Source organism: Rhinatrema bivittatum, chromosome 6 (assembly GCF_901001135.1).
Source record: "Rhinatrema bivittatum chromosome 6, aRhiBiv1.1, whole genome shotgun sequence".
In the NCBI taxonomy this organism is placed as follows: Eukaryota; Metazoa; Chordata; class Amphibia; order Gymnophiona; family Rhinatrematidae; genus Rhinatrema; species Rhinatrema bivittatum.
Genome location: NC_042620.1, coordinates 141,752,627 through 141,768,556, shown reverse-complemented (window position 1 = coordinate 141,768,556; position 15,930 = coordinate 141,752,627). Strand labels below are relative to the sequence as shown.

Sequence of the window (15,930 nt, the reverse complement as noted above, 5' to 3'; positions counted from 1 at the left end):
TGCTTGTTGAAAAAGAAACATAACATAATCATTCATACTAGGTTGTCATTGTGAATGCTCAAATTTAGATGTTGTTCAGTGGTGAAAACTGAATCACAGAATGCTTGAATAATGTAAATGCCCCTCCTCCATCGTAATGACAAGGTTGGGCAAGTGTCTTGGTAACTCTAAATGTCATAAATATTGTATATATAATAAAGCAAAAAAAAACAACAAACCAACACACAAAAATCCATATTTCTGTTAGGAAGTTATTATTAATTAGAGTTACATAATACAGGAGCCAGGCCTCATTGAAAAAAGACTTCCCCCTGCACTTCTATGCTATAGAAAAATCTTTAGTGAATAAGGCCTCTATAGGGGCAGTTTTCAAAGGATTTAAGTGCTTAACTTTGGGAGCTAGTTTGCTAAATTGGCTTCTTTCTAGGGCTGAGCTCTTAAACATTTAGGAGCCTATTTTTTATTAGGCAGCCAAATGTTGGTGGCTATGAGGGTGGAGCTAAAGTGAGTGAAAAAGGTTAGGCACCTAGCACTGATTTTCTGCATTAGGGGAAAATGTCAGTCAGAGGCTGGCCAACGCTATTATGAAAATAGCGCTGTTGCGGTTTGATGCTGCTGGAGAGGATAGTGGACCCTTGGGCCGACCTACCTAGGGAGACAGGGTAGGCCGGGAGGCGGAACCACAAGCCAGAAGGGTTCACCCAGGAACCAGGGACCCCCCAGGAGGAGCCCGTAGGGTCCCGTGTCCTTGGGACTGGGAGCTGTTTACAGAATGTCCAGAAGGCTGTGGTGGGGTGTAGGCCGGGACCGGAGCAGGCAGAGTGAATAGGAAGTCCAAGGTACCCGGAAGGCTGGGGCCGGCTGCGCAGAGCCGAGGACCGGCTGAAGGCAGGGCAGCGGGCGGCTGCGGAGTCTGTAGCAAACCGGAGTCAAAGGCAAGCAGTGGGCTGAGGCGGGGTCAGAAGCAAACTGGAGTCTGAAGCAGGCTGCAGGCTGAAGCGGGGTCAGAAGCAAACCGGAGTCGGAGGCAGGCTCCAGGCTGAAGCGGAGTCAGAAGCGAATCGGAGTCAGAGGCAGGCTGTAGGCTGAAGCGGAGTCAGAGGCGAACTGGAGTCAGAGGCAGGCTGTAGGCTGAAGCGGAGTCAGAGGCAAACCGGAGTCAGAGGTAGGCTGTAGGCTGAAGCGGAGTCAGAGGCAAACCGGGGTCAGAGGCAGGCAGCGAGCTGAAGCGGAGTCAGAAGCAAACTGGAATCAGAGGCAGGCAGCGAGCTGAAGCGGAGTCAGAAGCAAACCGGAGTCAGAGGCAGGCAGCCAGCTGAAGCGGAGTTAGAAGCGAAGCGGAGTTAGAAGCAAACCGGAGTCAGAAGCAGGCAACGTGGAGATCAACAGGAACACAACTGGAAGCAACTAAGAAGTTGTGAACCTCGTTGCAAGGCGTTGAGAGAGAGTCTGAACGCCGGTTATATCGGGAATCGGGCGTGACATCAGCTGCAAGGGCGGGGCCGGGCTTCCGGAAGCTGGGCGCTCAAGACGGACGTCCTCGCGCACGCGCGAGACCGGAGGGAAGCAGGCCCGTAATGGCGGCCGCCACGTGGAGTGAGAGAAGCCCCCGGGGTCCGGAGCGGGCGGAATGCGGCGACTACTGAAGCGGAGGTAGGCGGGCCTGAGCCCTAACAGAAGGGAAGCGGTCGGGACCACAACATAGCGCAGCAGGACCTCAAACCCTAGGGGGCATTCCTGTTACTACTGAAGGAGGGTCGGATTGCAAAAGGGGGGGATAACTTTTGGCATACAAAGGGGGTGGGTTTTTTACACATAGAAGTTGGGAGCAGGGAAAATCTGCAGGCAACTTGGGCTGGCCCTTTAAGAAAGATCTCAAGAGCATCCTGGGGAGAGGGAAGTTGCTTACCTGTAAACAGGTGTTCTCTATGGACAACAGAATAAACAGCCACCCAAGATGGCTGATGTCATCCGACAGCACCAATTTGGTCTTTTATTCTCTCTTTGTTCTGGGAATGCATGGGAGTTCCCACACTAAAGTCACTGCTCGTCTCTCCCTGACTCCATTTCTAAGCTTGTCTTCAACTACTAGGGGAGGAGGGAGGAACTGTGTGGTTGTTTGTTCTGCTGTCCATGGAGAACACCTGTTACAGGTAAGCAACTTGACTTTCTCCATGGACAAGCATCATAAAGCAGTCACAGAAAATGGAACTCCCCAGCTAAAGGTTGTTTTTATTTCTCTTTCCCGTTTTTTTTTGCAATCCATCGTCATTGTGCGGGAAGTTGGGTACTTATTTTAAAATGTTAGTGAGCACACACTGACCAAATTTACTCTCTGCTTGAGATTTCTGTTCCAAACAATAGGTCTGTGCAACAGTGGGTATCGATGACCATGCTGCTGCTTTGCAAATGTCCTGCACAGAATGGAGAAATTACTTACCTGATAATTTAGTTTATGCTCCCCTGCCAGCAGATGGAGATGGAGCAAGCTGACGTCACAATATATATAGCCCTGCAGTGACCCCAGCCTGCCAGTATTCTGTTCAAAAACAACTGTGGACAGACTAGCAAAAAACTTGATTAAAAACAGAACTGTACTCAACCAACCATAAACAAGGAACTCACATAAGATCCTAGGTACACCACGCTAGGGACTGGATAAACACTTACCAGTAATCCCTTTGGATCCAGAACCCCACAGGAGGACTAACAACACACTCATGCGGCAGCCAAAGTGGGAAGCTGAGTCCATCTGTCTATAATAAAGAAAACAAAATTATCAGGTATGTAATTTCTCCATTTCCTAGCGTGTAGACAGATGGACTCAGAACCAGTGGGATGTACCAAAATACTCCCCAACAGGGTGGGAGGCTGCCTGTGGTCCAGTCAACACTGCACGTTGTGATGCAGCACAACCCAGCAAGTGGCAGGAAAAGCCAAGGTATTATAGGAGAAAGACAAGCCAAACCCTGGGTAAACAGCAGAGGGCGCTAAAGGAGATAGGGAGGACTACAACTCCCAGGTTTTTAGAGCCACCACCTGACCCGTGGGCCGAGGGAGAGCTGGGACAGGTGTCGGAATTAAGTGGCAATGATTCTGACACAGCTGAATCAATGGAAATAGAGGAGGAGGGCGTGCCGGCATGGTGGCAGTGGACAGAAAAACCCAGCTCCTCAGGGGAAGAGGAGGAGGATATGGAGGTAGACTCCTGGAAGGAGGAATCCTCCAGTTCTGCTATGGAGACAGAGTGAGTAACCAGAGTGGGGGATGGTAAAGGACTGTTAGTTTAAAAGAACGTTTTTGTCTTAAATTGTGAAACAGTTATGCACACGCTGTTTGGCGTGGGAAGGACCCTAACTGTAGTACAACAGAGGGGAGTTGGGGAGTGTTGTGCTTTTCCCCAAAAGGGAGTGGTAGTGGCTGGCTAGAGAGAGCCCAGTGCTTGTGACCGTTGTTCCTGAGAACTGCGGGATGTTAATGGGAGGAAAAAAGGAGCAGAATTGTTGGAATTGCACTACAAACTGTTTTATAAAAACTGTGTTTTGTACTACTTTGGAGTGAAGTGGCTTTACCACCCACTCTCACTAAGCAGACCCTCGAGCCAAGCCAGGGTGGAGCAGGTCGGGGCCAAGGCCTATGAAGTTTTACTGACGGCGGGACAGCATAGAGAAAGAGGAGTAATTTACAGGAGAGGTGCCCTAGGATCTGGAGGAGTGGCAGAGTGGTGCAGCGCCGGCGGTGAGCGTTTACAACGTGCAAAGGCTGCATCCTCCTGGGCCTGCACATCCAGACGATAACACCTGGAAAAAGAGATCTAGGCATCATAATGGATAGTACATTGAAATCGTCGGCTCAGTGTGCTGCAGCAGTCAAAAAAGCAAACAGACTGTTAGGAATTATTAGGAAGGGGATGGTGAATAAAATGGAAAATGTCATAATGCCTCTGTATCGGTCCATGGTGATACCACACCTTGAATACTGTGTACAATTCTGGTCGCCGCATCTAAAAAAAATATAGTTGTGATGGAGAAGGTACAGAGAAGGGCGACCAAAATGATAAAGGGGTTGGAACTGCGCCCCTCTGAGGAAAGACTAAAGAGGTTAGGGCTGTTCAGCTTGGAGAAGAGACGGCTGAGGGACATATGACAGAGGTCTTTAAAATCATGGAAGTCTAGAACGGTAATTGTGAATCGGTTATTTACTCTTTTGGATAATAGAAGGACTAGGGGGCACTCCATGAAGTTAGCATGTAGCACATTTAAAACTAATCAGAAAAAATTGTTTTCACTCAATGCACAATTAAACTCTGGAATTTGTTGCCAGGGGATGTGGTTAGTGCAGGTAGTGTAGGTTGGTTTAAAAAAGGTTTGGATAAGTTCTTGGAGAAGAAGTCCATTACCTGAGATTAATCAAGTTGACTTAGAAAATAGCCACTTCTATTACTAGCAGCAGTAGAATGGGATATAATTAGTTTTTGGGTACTTGCCAGGTACTTGTAGCCTGGGTTGGCCACTATTGGAAACAGGATGCTGGGCTTGATGGACCCTTGGTTTGACCCAGTATGGCAATTTCTTATCTGCAAGGAGGACCATGTCGCAGCTCAGCAGATATCGACAGGAGATAACTGTTGCAACCGTCGCTGCCTGATGTCTCCACTACGCCCACCTTACCTCTTTGGCAACTCCCTCTTTGCTTGATGGAAGATTGGCTGCTGCAGCGTCATTTTGCCGACCTCCTCCGGCGTCCCCGGACTGGCTAGCCGCTGCACTCCGCCATGTTTCCCAGAAGCCTAAGGGCGTGCACGCGGCGCGGCCCCGACTCAAGTACCAGCAGTGGCGCAAACCTCAGGGGCGTCCCCCTGAGATGACGTCATCCTCACCGGATACTTAAGGTCTCTGAATTCGCTAACTAATCGAGTTAGCAACGGAAACGATTCCTAGCTTCCTCCAGGTATCACTGCAGATGGGATTCACTCTCCGCATACCTTGCTACTCTACCTCCTCGGACTTTACCAGAGGTACCCGTTCCTCGGGGGCCTCACTCTCTCTCTTGTTTTTCAGGTTGCAGGCTGGAACCGGTACTCGCTCCTCGAGGGCCCATGTTCCCGGACTTGCTACTGAATACCACTTCTGCCAGGAAGTCTTCGCTGCCTACAACACCAGTGAGCTACTATCTCTCTCTCTGAGCGTTTCCTGGAACCAGGTACTCGCTCCTCGAGGGCTTAATTCATTTCCAGCTCCTGGGCTGCTTCTAAGAGACTATTGTGTGAGTGTTATCATCAAGGTTCTGTTCCTGAACTCAGCATACCCTGCCTACTTATTATATTCATTTTCTCTACAGCTCAGTTATCCAGGATCGCTGTTCCAGTATGTGAGGGACTACAGCTCAGCCAGGCGCTTCCAGCTCACTACTGCCACCTCTGGTGTTTCAATATACTGTTTAATAAAAGAACTAGTGTGTATCTGTCTCCAAACTCTGAGCCTGACTGGTGGTCCCTCTCGGGATCTTCCCCCGGGGGCGTGGTCATCTGCCACCGGCCCAAGGATCAACCCACAACTATCTCAAACACTAACAGATTGCTAACTCCATGGATCCGGCACAACTCAATGCCTTGCAGGCCATACCGGGCCTGGCCCTGCGCATTGTGGAGCAGCAAGATGCCTTAGAGAAACTTACTTCAGCGTTTCAACTACACACACAGAAGGTTCAAGGCACAGCTTCCAACCATGAAGGTCTGTTACAGGCAGAAACTTTAAAGACTGCTGTACCACTGGCGGCTCCAATCCGCTTCTCCGGAGAAATCCAGAAGACCCGGGGCTTCTTAAATCAGTGTTGCATGCATTTTGTCTTACAGCCATCTTTATTTCCTATGGCTCTCTCCAAGACCACCTTCATCCTTTCATACCTGGATGGTAGGGCCTTGTCTTGGGCATCTACCTTATGGGAATGCAAGGACCTCATTTTACAGGACATAGAAGGATTTATGGACTTGTTTAAATCCGTTTTCGATGACCCTGCTCGAACTTCTGTAGCCGGATCTGCTTTGGTTGAATTGAAGCAAGGCAACAGATCATTGGCTGAATTTGCCATAGAGTTCAAAACTCTTGCCGCAGAACTCCGCTGGGACCCCAAATGGCTCAGGACTCTCTTTTGCAGAGGCCTGGATACCCATTTAAAGGACGAGCTGGCTGCTCGCGAAACACCTGACTCGCTGGACGAATTAGTAGCCTTGGCCACTCAGATTGATCACCAGCTCCAGGTGTTATGAATCGGCTCCTGTAGAGGGAGGAGTTAGCAATCTGTTATGAACTGGCTCCTGTAGAGGGAGGAGTTAGCAATCTGTTATGAACTGGCTCCTGTGGAAGGAGGAGTTAGCAATCTGTTATGCTCTACTCCTCAAGAAGGGAGGAGTTAGCAATCTGTAATGAATCTGCTCCTGTAGAAGGAGGCGTTAGCAATCTGATATGCTCAGCTCCTGTAGAGGGAATAGTTAACAATCTGTTAAGGTATAGACTGCGGAGTTGCAATCTGTTATGAATCTATTGCTGAAGGCTCCTGATGGGTAAGGAGTAGCAATCTGTTACCAGCGACGTGCTTGGACAGGGCACTCAGCTGTAGAGGAATGTAGATAGGTGGATCCTTGGGCCAATGGCAGATGACTGCACCCCCAGGAGGATATCCTGAGAGGGACCACCGGCTAGGCTTGGGTATGAAGACAGACACAGATAATTCTTTTATTAGACAGGTTAGTAGAACCACCAGAGGTGGCAGTAGTGAGCTGATATGCCCAGCAGGGCTGAAGTCCCTCAGGTATTGGGAACAGCGATCCCAGGGTTGCTGAGCTGTAGAGAAAATATAGATAGTGAGTAGACAGGGTATGCTGTGTTCATAGCCAGAACTGGATGACAAAACTCACATAGGTTCTTAAGGAAGCTCAGTAGCTGGAAAGGGTTAGGCCCTTGAGAAGCGAGTACCTGGTTCCAGGGAAAGTTCTGAGAGAGCGATGGTAACTCACAAATGTCTATATCTGCGATAGCTTCCAGGCAGTAGAGAATCTTCAGAGTGTCCAGGAACATGGGCCCTCGAGGAGCAAGTACCGGTTCCTATCTGCAATCTGAAATAAAGAAAAGAGAGCGAGGCCCCGAGAAGCGGGTACCCCTGGTAAGTCCGAGGAGGCAGAGTAGCTTGGGAATAAAGCCGAAGCAATCCCCTTGCTAACTCGATTTGTTAGTGAATACTGAGACCTTTTATATTGGAAGCGGATGACGTCATCCCAGGGGGACACCCCGAGGTTCGCGTCCTTGCTGGTACAGCAATCAAAGCACGCGCGTACCCTACATCATCAGGCAACATGGCGGATCCACAGGGGTAGATTTTCAAAAAACGCGAATAGGCGTACTTTTGCTGGCGCATCAGGCGCAAGCAAAAATACGCTGGATTTTAGTAGATACGCCCGGAGCCGCGCGTATCCGCTAAAATCCTGGATCGGCGCGTGCAAGGCTATGAATTCTGTATAGCCGGCGCGCGCCGAGCTGCACAGCCTACCCCCGTTCCCTCCGAGGCCGCTCCGAAATCGGAGCGGCCTCGGAGGGAACTTCCTTTTGCCCTCCCCTCACCTTCCCCTCCCTTCCCCTACCTAACCCACCCACCCGGCCCTGTCTAAGCCCCCCCCTTACCTTTGTCGGGGGATTTACGCCTCCCAGAGGGAGGCGTAAATCCCCGCGTGCCAGCGGGTCGCTAGCGCGCCGGGACGCGACCTGGGGGCGGGTCCGGAGGGCGCGGCCACGCCCCCGGGCCATAACCACACCCCCAGACCCGCCCCCCGAAACACTCCCGGCACGCCCCCTAAACGCCGCGACGACCCGGCCCGCCCCCGACAGGCCCCCCTCGGAGAACCCCGGGACTTACGCGAGTCCCGGGGTCTGCGCGCGCCAGTGAGCCTAGGTAAAATAGGCTCACCGGCGCGCAGGGCCCTGCTCGCCTAAATCCGCCCGGATTTGGGCGGATTTAGGCGAGCAGGGCTCTTAAAATCCACCCCACAGCGTTGTGCAGGTCCGGGGACGCCAGAGGGAGACGGCAAGAAGACGCCGCGTCAGCTAACCGTCCATCAGACCCAGAAGGAGTCGTCACAGAGGTAAAGAGGGCGAAACACCGGGACAAGGTGAAGGAACTCCGGCCTAAGGTGTTACCTGGGTTGAAACAGGCTAGTGCTATATCTGCACCTCGGATGGTTCCAGTAATCCCTGCTGCTGATAAAGATGAACCGATGCAACTTGGTCATGGACATTTGACTTCCAAAGAGAGAAGACTTCGGAAAAAGTGCGGCCTTTCCATGTACTGTGGTCAGCGCGGCCATGATTTCTCCTCATGCTCCATTCGTCCGGAAAACGAACAGGCCTAAGTCCTGCAGGAGGACTGTTCTTAGGCCATACTGCACCCTCTCCTCCACTCTCTCTCCCAGTCTCCTTGACCTACGGACCGGTCACAGTTCAGACTCCTGCCCTGGTAGATTCAGGGGAAGGAGGCAACTTCATTCTCAGATGTTTAGTGGAAGACTTGAGGAGCCCCCTCATCAAATTGAAAGCTACCACCTGGTCTCAACATCCATAACGCTTTCCACGTTTCACTTCTGAAACCGCTCATACTCAGCGAGATTTCTTCCAAATCTCAAGACCCACCTGTCATCAATGCAGAAGACTACTTAGAATTCAAAGTCGAAGAGATTCTGGATGTTCGTAAAAGAGGCAATACTTTTGAATACCTTCTAAAGTGGGAAGGTTTCAGCCCCGAAGAAAACTCTTGGGAGCCTCAGACCAATATCCTGGACAAAGAGATGCTTCGCCAATTCCACATTGCGCATCCTTCAAAACCCAAGGCTGGTACCAGAAGAGGAAATCGCCCTTTGAAGGGGAGTACTGTTGCGACCATCGCTGCCCGACATCTCCACTACGCCCACCTTACCTCTTTGGCGATTCCCTCTTTGCTTGATGGAAGATTGGCTGCCGCGGCGTCATTTTGCCGACCTACTCCGGCGTTCCTGGACCGGCTAGACGCTGCACTCCGCCATGTTTCCCAGAAGCCTAAAGGCGCACGGGCGGCGCAGCCCCGACTCAAGTACCAGCAGTGGCGCGAACCTCGGGGCGTCCTCCTGAGTTGACGTCATCCTCACTGGATACTTAAGGTCTCTGAATTCGCTAACTAATTGAGTTAGCAACGGAAAGGATTCCTAGCTTCCTCCAGGTATCGCAGCGGATGGGATTCGCTCTCCGCATACCTTGCTACTCTGCCTCCTGGGACTTTACCAGAGGCACCCACTCCTCGGGGGCCTCGCTCTCCATCTTGTTTTTCAGGTCGCAATCTGGAACCGGTACTCGCTCCTCGAGGGCCCACGTTCCTGGATTTGCTACTGAATACCACTTCTGCCAGGAAGTCTTCGCTGCCTACAACACCAGTGAGTTACCATCTCTCTCTCTAAGTGTTCCCTGGAACCAGGTACTCGCTCCTCGAGGGCCTAATTCATTTCCAGCTCCTTGTTTACCATCAAGGTTCTGTTCCTGAACTCTGCATACCCTGCCTACTTACTATATTCATTTTCTCTACAGCTCAGTTATCCAGGATTGCTGTTCCAGTATCTGAGGGACTACAGCCCAGCCGGGTGCTTCCAGCTCACTACTGTCACCTCTGGTGGTTCAATATACTGTTTAATAAAAGAACTAGTGTGTGTCTGTCTCCAAACTCTGAGCCTGACCAGTGGACCCTCTCAGGATCTTCTCCCGGGGGCGTGGTCATCTGCCACCGGCCCAAGGATCCACCCACAACTATCTCAAACACTAACAATAACAAACTAACCTCCACTCATGATGCTGCCTGAGCCCTAGTGGAATGAGCCCTAACCTGAGCAGGCAATGGCTTTTCAGCATCCACATATGCGGCCAAGACAACTTCCTTAATCCAATTAGCTATAGTAGCGTGTGAAGCTGGAGCACCCTGCTTAATCCCGCCATGGAGAACAAACATGTTATGAATTTGTTATGAAATGGAGAGATGTGAACCCTTGGACTGAGGGGGAGTTGGTACCACCTCGAGATGGCTCCTCTGGTTCCCCCGTTGAGTGGCAAGGCTGAATCGAAGCAGGAACCGACTGGATCTTTGCCACTGGAAGCCTGCGGCCCCCCCGGGAGGAGCCCGTAGGGACCCGGACCGCTGGGACTTAGGTGGACCTTTGGGAGGTCGAAGAGATGTGGAGTCGGTGCAAGGGCCAGCTGGATCTTCGCCACTGGAAGCCCGTGGCCCTCCCGGGAGGAGCCCACAGGGACCTGGACCGCTGGGACTTAGGTGGGCCCTTGAAGGTGGAAGGTCTGCTGAAGTCAGTCCGAGGTCGAGTACCAGAGAATCGCCACTTGCCAGGCCGAAGTCACACATCGAAGAATCGTCGCTTGCCAGTTCGATGTCACTCACCGAAGAATCGTCGCTTGCAAGTCCGAAATCACACACCAGAGAGACGTCCAGAAATAGAAGCAAGAACCAGGAATCCAAGGCCTCAGGAGACTCACCGAAGTGAGCAGACTCATTGCCAAGTCAGAGTGAATGGAGGAAGTCTCCTCAAATACTTTCATGCGTCTAGCCCATCTAGATCAGGTGAAGACAATTTAGAGGATGAGGCCCCTTTAAATCTCCTCAGGAGGCGCGGCCTCGCGCCTAAGAGCAGGACAGCCAGGCCGTTCCCAGAAGTGCCTGCAGAGCGGCCTGACGCCGCTAGAGGAGGCCTGGGGGATGCCTCCCCCGCCGGCAAATCCCGCGGGGGCCCGTGCCATGGACGAGTGACGAGAGCAGGAGGCTGGCACCAGTGCGCTTCCCCGCTGCTGCTGCGCCGGCCCCGACGCCGCGACTCGAGGTAGGGGGGTTTGGCCGCGGCCGCCGGAAGCCACAACAGTACCCCCCCCTTTAGGGCACCTCCCAGGAGGTTTGGGTTTGGACGGATGGTCAGTATGGAACTGAGCAAGAAGGTTCCAGTCCAGAATATTGGCAAGGGGTTCCTATGTGTTCTCTTCAGGGCTAAACCCCTCCAAGCCAATAAGTATTCCCATCTTTTCTTATGTTTCCGCACGTCTAGCACTTCTCAGACCTGGTAGGGGGTGTCGTCTTCTGAAGAGACGGGCTGAGGTATGGGAGACATGCTAGAGGGCCAGGACAACACCAAGGGCTTCAAAAAGGAGGCATGGAAGGTGTTGTGGATTTTGAACGACGGTGGTAGTTGAAGCTGATAGGCCACCGTGCCAATACGACGGAGGATGGGAAATGGCCCGATGAACCGAGGGGCAAGTCGCATCGATGGTAACTTTAACCGGATGAATCGTGTACTCAGCCATACCTTCTGACTGGGTCGAACAGGAGGACAAGGTCTTCGTCGATGGTCGGAATATTTCTTTGTCATGTGATTGGCTTTGAGCAGGGCGTGTCTGGTGGAGATCCAGAGTCGGTGTTGTTCCTCCGCAGAGAGTTGGGCCACCGGAGACGCCACGGTTACGGGAACAGGTAGTGGCGGTCGAGGTTGCTTGCCATAGACTAGCTGAAATGGGGATGAACCAGTGGCAGTGGAAGGGTGTGAGTTGAGGGCGAACTCGGCCCATGGAAGCAGGTTTGCCCAGTCGTCTTATTATTAACACAGAGCGTTTGATTCGTTCTCTCCCCCAGACCATTGGTTTGCGGGTGGTATGCAGATGTATAGTCCAAGGTGACATCAAATTTCTGGCAGAATGCTCTCCAGAACCTCGCAGTAAATTGGGGTCCTCGGTCGGACAGGATGCTTTTGGGTAACCCATGGAGTTTGAAGATATGCTGGACAAATAACTGAGCTAGCTGGGATGCGGAGGGTAACCCTGGAAATGGTACAAAATGTGCCATTTTGCTGAATCGGTCAATGACCACTCAAATGACGGTGTTGCCACTGGACGAGGGTAGGTCAACAACGAAATCAGTTGAGATGTGAGTCCATGGTTCAGTAGGCACCGGCAGGGGTTGGAGCAAGCCTGGATATGATCCCGGAGATTTCTTGTGACAAGCACACATGTGACACGATTCCACATACAATTGAACATCTTTAGTGACCCTGGGCCACCAATAGTATCGACGAAGGGCGTGCAACGTCCAATGTTGTCCTGGGTTACCCAAGCAGCGGGAGTTATGGGTCCAAGCCAGAACCTGTTTCCACAAGTGAGGTGGTATGAAGGTCTTTCCAAGAGGAATGGTCATGGTAGCAGATAGCAGGACTTGCGATGGTTCAATTATGAACTGGGAAGATTCAGGGGTATCCGCGGTCTCAAAGACTCGAGACAGTGCATCTGCTTTTAGGTTCTTGGTGGCTGGACAATAACGCAGGATGAAACGAATCTAGTAAAAAATAGCACCCACTGAGCCTGTCGGGGGTTGAGGCGTTGTGCCCGATGCAGGTATTCCAAATTTTTATGGTCTGTATAGACCGTGATCTGATGTTGGGCTCCCTCCAACCAAGGGCGCCACTCTTCGAAGGCCATCTTGATGGCCAGGAGCTCCTTATCACCGATGGCATAATTTCGTTCTGCGGGGGTGAATTGGCGAGAGAGGAAGGAGCAAGGGTGTAACGTGTGATGGACTGAGTTCTGACTAAGAACGGCTCCTACACCTTAAGAGGAGGCATCCACCTCAATAATAAATGGGTATTGGGGGTCAGGATGATGAAGGCATGGCTGACGAAGGAACGCCTTTTTAAGGTGAAGAAAGGCGGCTATAGTTTCGGAGGACCAGTGCTTGGTGACAGCGCCTTTCCGGATTAGGGCAGTTAGGGGTGCAACAATAGAGGCATAGTTGGAGATGAACGAACGGTAATAGTTAGCGAAACCTAGAAATCGCTGAAGCGGCTTCAAGTCGGATGGTTGGGGCCATTCTTGAATAGCTTTCAGTTTCTGGGAATCCATGCTGAACCCCTTTGCTGGAGATGATATATCCCAAGAATGGGAGAGCTTCCCATTCGAAAAGACACTTCTCGAGCTTGGCATAGAGTTGATTTTCTCTTAGTCGCTGTTAACACCTGGGAGACATGTTGATGATGAGCAGAGAGGGATTTGGAGAATATTAGGATATCATCGAGGTAGACGACTACACAATGGTATAGTAAATCTCGGAAGATTTCATTCATGGTGTTTTGGAACACAGCAGGGGCATTGCAGAGTCCAAAAGGCATCACTAGGTATTCATAGTGGCCGTCTCACGAATTGAAGGCCGTCTTCCATTCGTTCCCTTCCTTGATATGGATTAAGTTATAGGCTCCCCTGAGGTCTAATTTGGTGAAGATTCTAGCACCTTGAAGGTGGTCAAAAAGCTTGAAGATTAGGGGAAGTGGGTACCGATCCTTGATCATGATGGCATTCAAGCCCCGGTAGTCGATATAAGGACGAAGCGTTCCGTCCTTCTTTGCTATGAAGAAGAAGCCAGCCCCTGCTGGAGAAGTCGAATTACAGATGAATCCTCGATCCAGATTTTCCTGGATGTAGCGCGACATGGCTTGAGTCTCCAAGGGCAAGAGGGCATAGGTGTGTCCCCAAGGGGGTTCTGCGCTGGAAAGGAGTTTAATAGTACAGTCAAACGGCCAATGAGGCGGCAGCATCTCCACCATTCACTTGGAAAAGACATCCGAGTAAGCCACATAGGGCGTTGGTAGGCCCTGGAGACCTGCGATGGTGGTCGAGCATTGCACTGGAATTACCGGTCAGAGACAAGCGCCTTGGCAGGCCGGCCCCCATTGAACCAGTTGTAGAGTTTTCCAGTTGAACTGGGGACAATGTTTTTGAAGCCAGGGGAGCCCCAGGACAACGGGGTGTATAGATCGTTCCAGGATGTGGAAGGAAATTCGTTCGACATGAAGTAGTCCAGTACGAATTTGGACAGCTTCAGTGAGATGTGTCACCAGGCCCGGGAGGGGCTCGCCTTGGATGGACGAAAGAACCAATGGAACCTGGGCGTGAAGGTGTGGAATTTTTAAATGAAAAGGGGCTCACCTTCATTCCTTCACCTAAAGTGGCACTCTACAAGTTTACACGCAGACTTTATATCAGACATTTTTTTTTACCACTCAACCCAGTGGTCCTGATTTATCCATTTTAAAAAATAAATCTACCTGGATACCTCCTGGTCCAGCTGATCCTGTTATCTCTACATTTCACCAAAAAATCTTACAAGATTTACGTCTTTCTTTCTCTGACCAACGTTCATTTTCCAATATGACCCGGTCTGAGGTGCAAACCTTACAGGCTCTTCGTTACAATCACGATTTGATAATTAAGCCGGCTGACAAAGGGAGCAAAATAGTTTTGAGGAATCGGAGTCAATATACAGCAGAAGTACAACATCTTCTTCAAGACTGGAAGTTCTATCAGCCTCTTCAGATTGATCCTACACTAACTCTGGTCAAAGATATTGAGCTCATTGTAAAAAATGGGGTTCAATCTGGTTTTTTAACATCACAGGAAGCGTCTTTTCTAATGACATTTTTTCCAACAGTTCCAGTTTTTTACATACTTCCAAAAATTCACAAGCATTTGACACATCCACCTGGAAGACCTGAGGTATCCAGCAGAGGGTCTCTGCTGGAACCACTGTCTAAATTTATAGATTATTTTTTGGCTCCCTGTATACCGACTCAAGCATCATATATTAGAGATTCTCAGGCCATGCTACAGTTCTTGGAATCCTTGTCTGTTGACACCTCTGCACTACTCATGGTCACCCTCGACGTAGAATCTCTGTATACAAATATACCGCAAGACGAGGTCATGGAGATTACGTATAAGCATTCTGAAGCATGCCCACGCCCTCAGAGAATACCTTCTTCTTTTTTACATTCTCTACTACAGCTAGCCTTGACAAAAAAATTTTTTGCCTTCGAAGGCAGTTATTATCAACAAAATTGTGGCACTGCAATGGGGGCCACTATGGCCCCCAATCTTGCAAATCTATATATGGCAAATTTTGAAGATTAATGGATATACACCAACAATCCCTTTTCTCTACACATAATGGCATGGAAACGCTTTATAGATGACATTTTTCTGTTGTGGTCTGATACATCAGACACATTGTCACAATTTTTAAATTGGTTAAACGGACGTAATGTCCATTTACACTTCACTGCAGAGGTTCAACATGATAAAATTCATTTTTTGGATATTAACATTATTAAGACTACACACTGTTTTCAAACTACTATTTATAGGAAACCAGTGTCCAGTAACACCTTTCTCCACTTTACAAGTGCTCATCTGTGTAGTTTAAAAGAAAATCTCCCAGTCAGCCAATTCTTTAGGATTCGACGCCTATGTACATCTATAACAGATTATCAACAACATGCAAAAGATTTATGTACGCGATTTCAGGTTCGAGGATATCCATCACGTTGCATCAAACTAACTATACTCAAGCTAACTTTGCCCAATAATTGGCATATTCTACAATTACATCAAGAATTCCAGGAAACTCCTAGATTTACATACACCCGAGCTACTAACTTACAGGATCAGCTGGTACACTCGGACTCATCACAACAGGCAAGTGTCACAACTAGAACTATTGGTTCTCATCAAGCTTGCAGATCATGTTCAGTTTGCCACATTATGATCCACACGTCTGCAATCTTTTTCACAAGACTCAATTTTATTTGGACATTGAGACATCATACTAATTGTTCAACAACAGGCATCATTTATTTAATCCAATGTCCTTGCAATCTTTGGTACATTGGTAAGACATCACGTTCTTTCAAAACACATCTTGTGGAACATCGCTCCTGTTTAAATAAGAATCGCCTCTCTGCACCTCTGGTAGCGCATTGTATTGAAAAATCCCACTCTTTTGATTCTCTCAAAGCTTGCATTCTTGAGCAACTCCTGCCCTATTGGC

General features: G+C 49.9%; 1 protein-coding gene and 1 long non-coding RNA gene across 2 annotated transcripts in view; one reads left to right on the top strand and one right to left on the bottom strand.

Moving 5' to 3' along the window:
* The window catches only part of ANKAR (ankyrin and armadillo repeat containing), a 381,604-nt gene that overhangs the window by 255,262 nt on the left and 110,412 nt on the right, over positions 1-15,930 (bottom strand).
* Positions 1-15,930, top strand: part of LOC115093771 — a 123,812-nt gene that overhangs the window by 10,751 nt on the left and 97,131 nt on the right. The window lies entirely within an intron of this gene.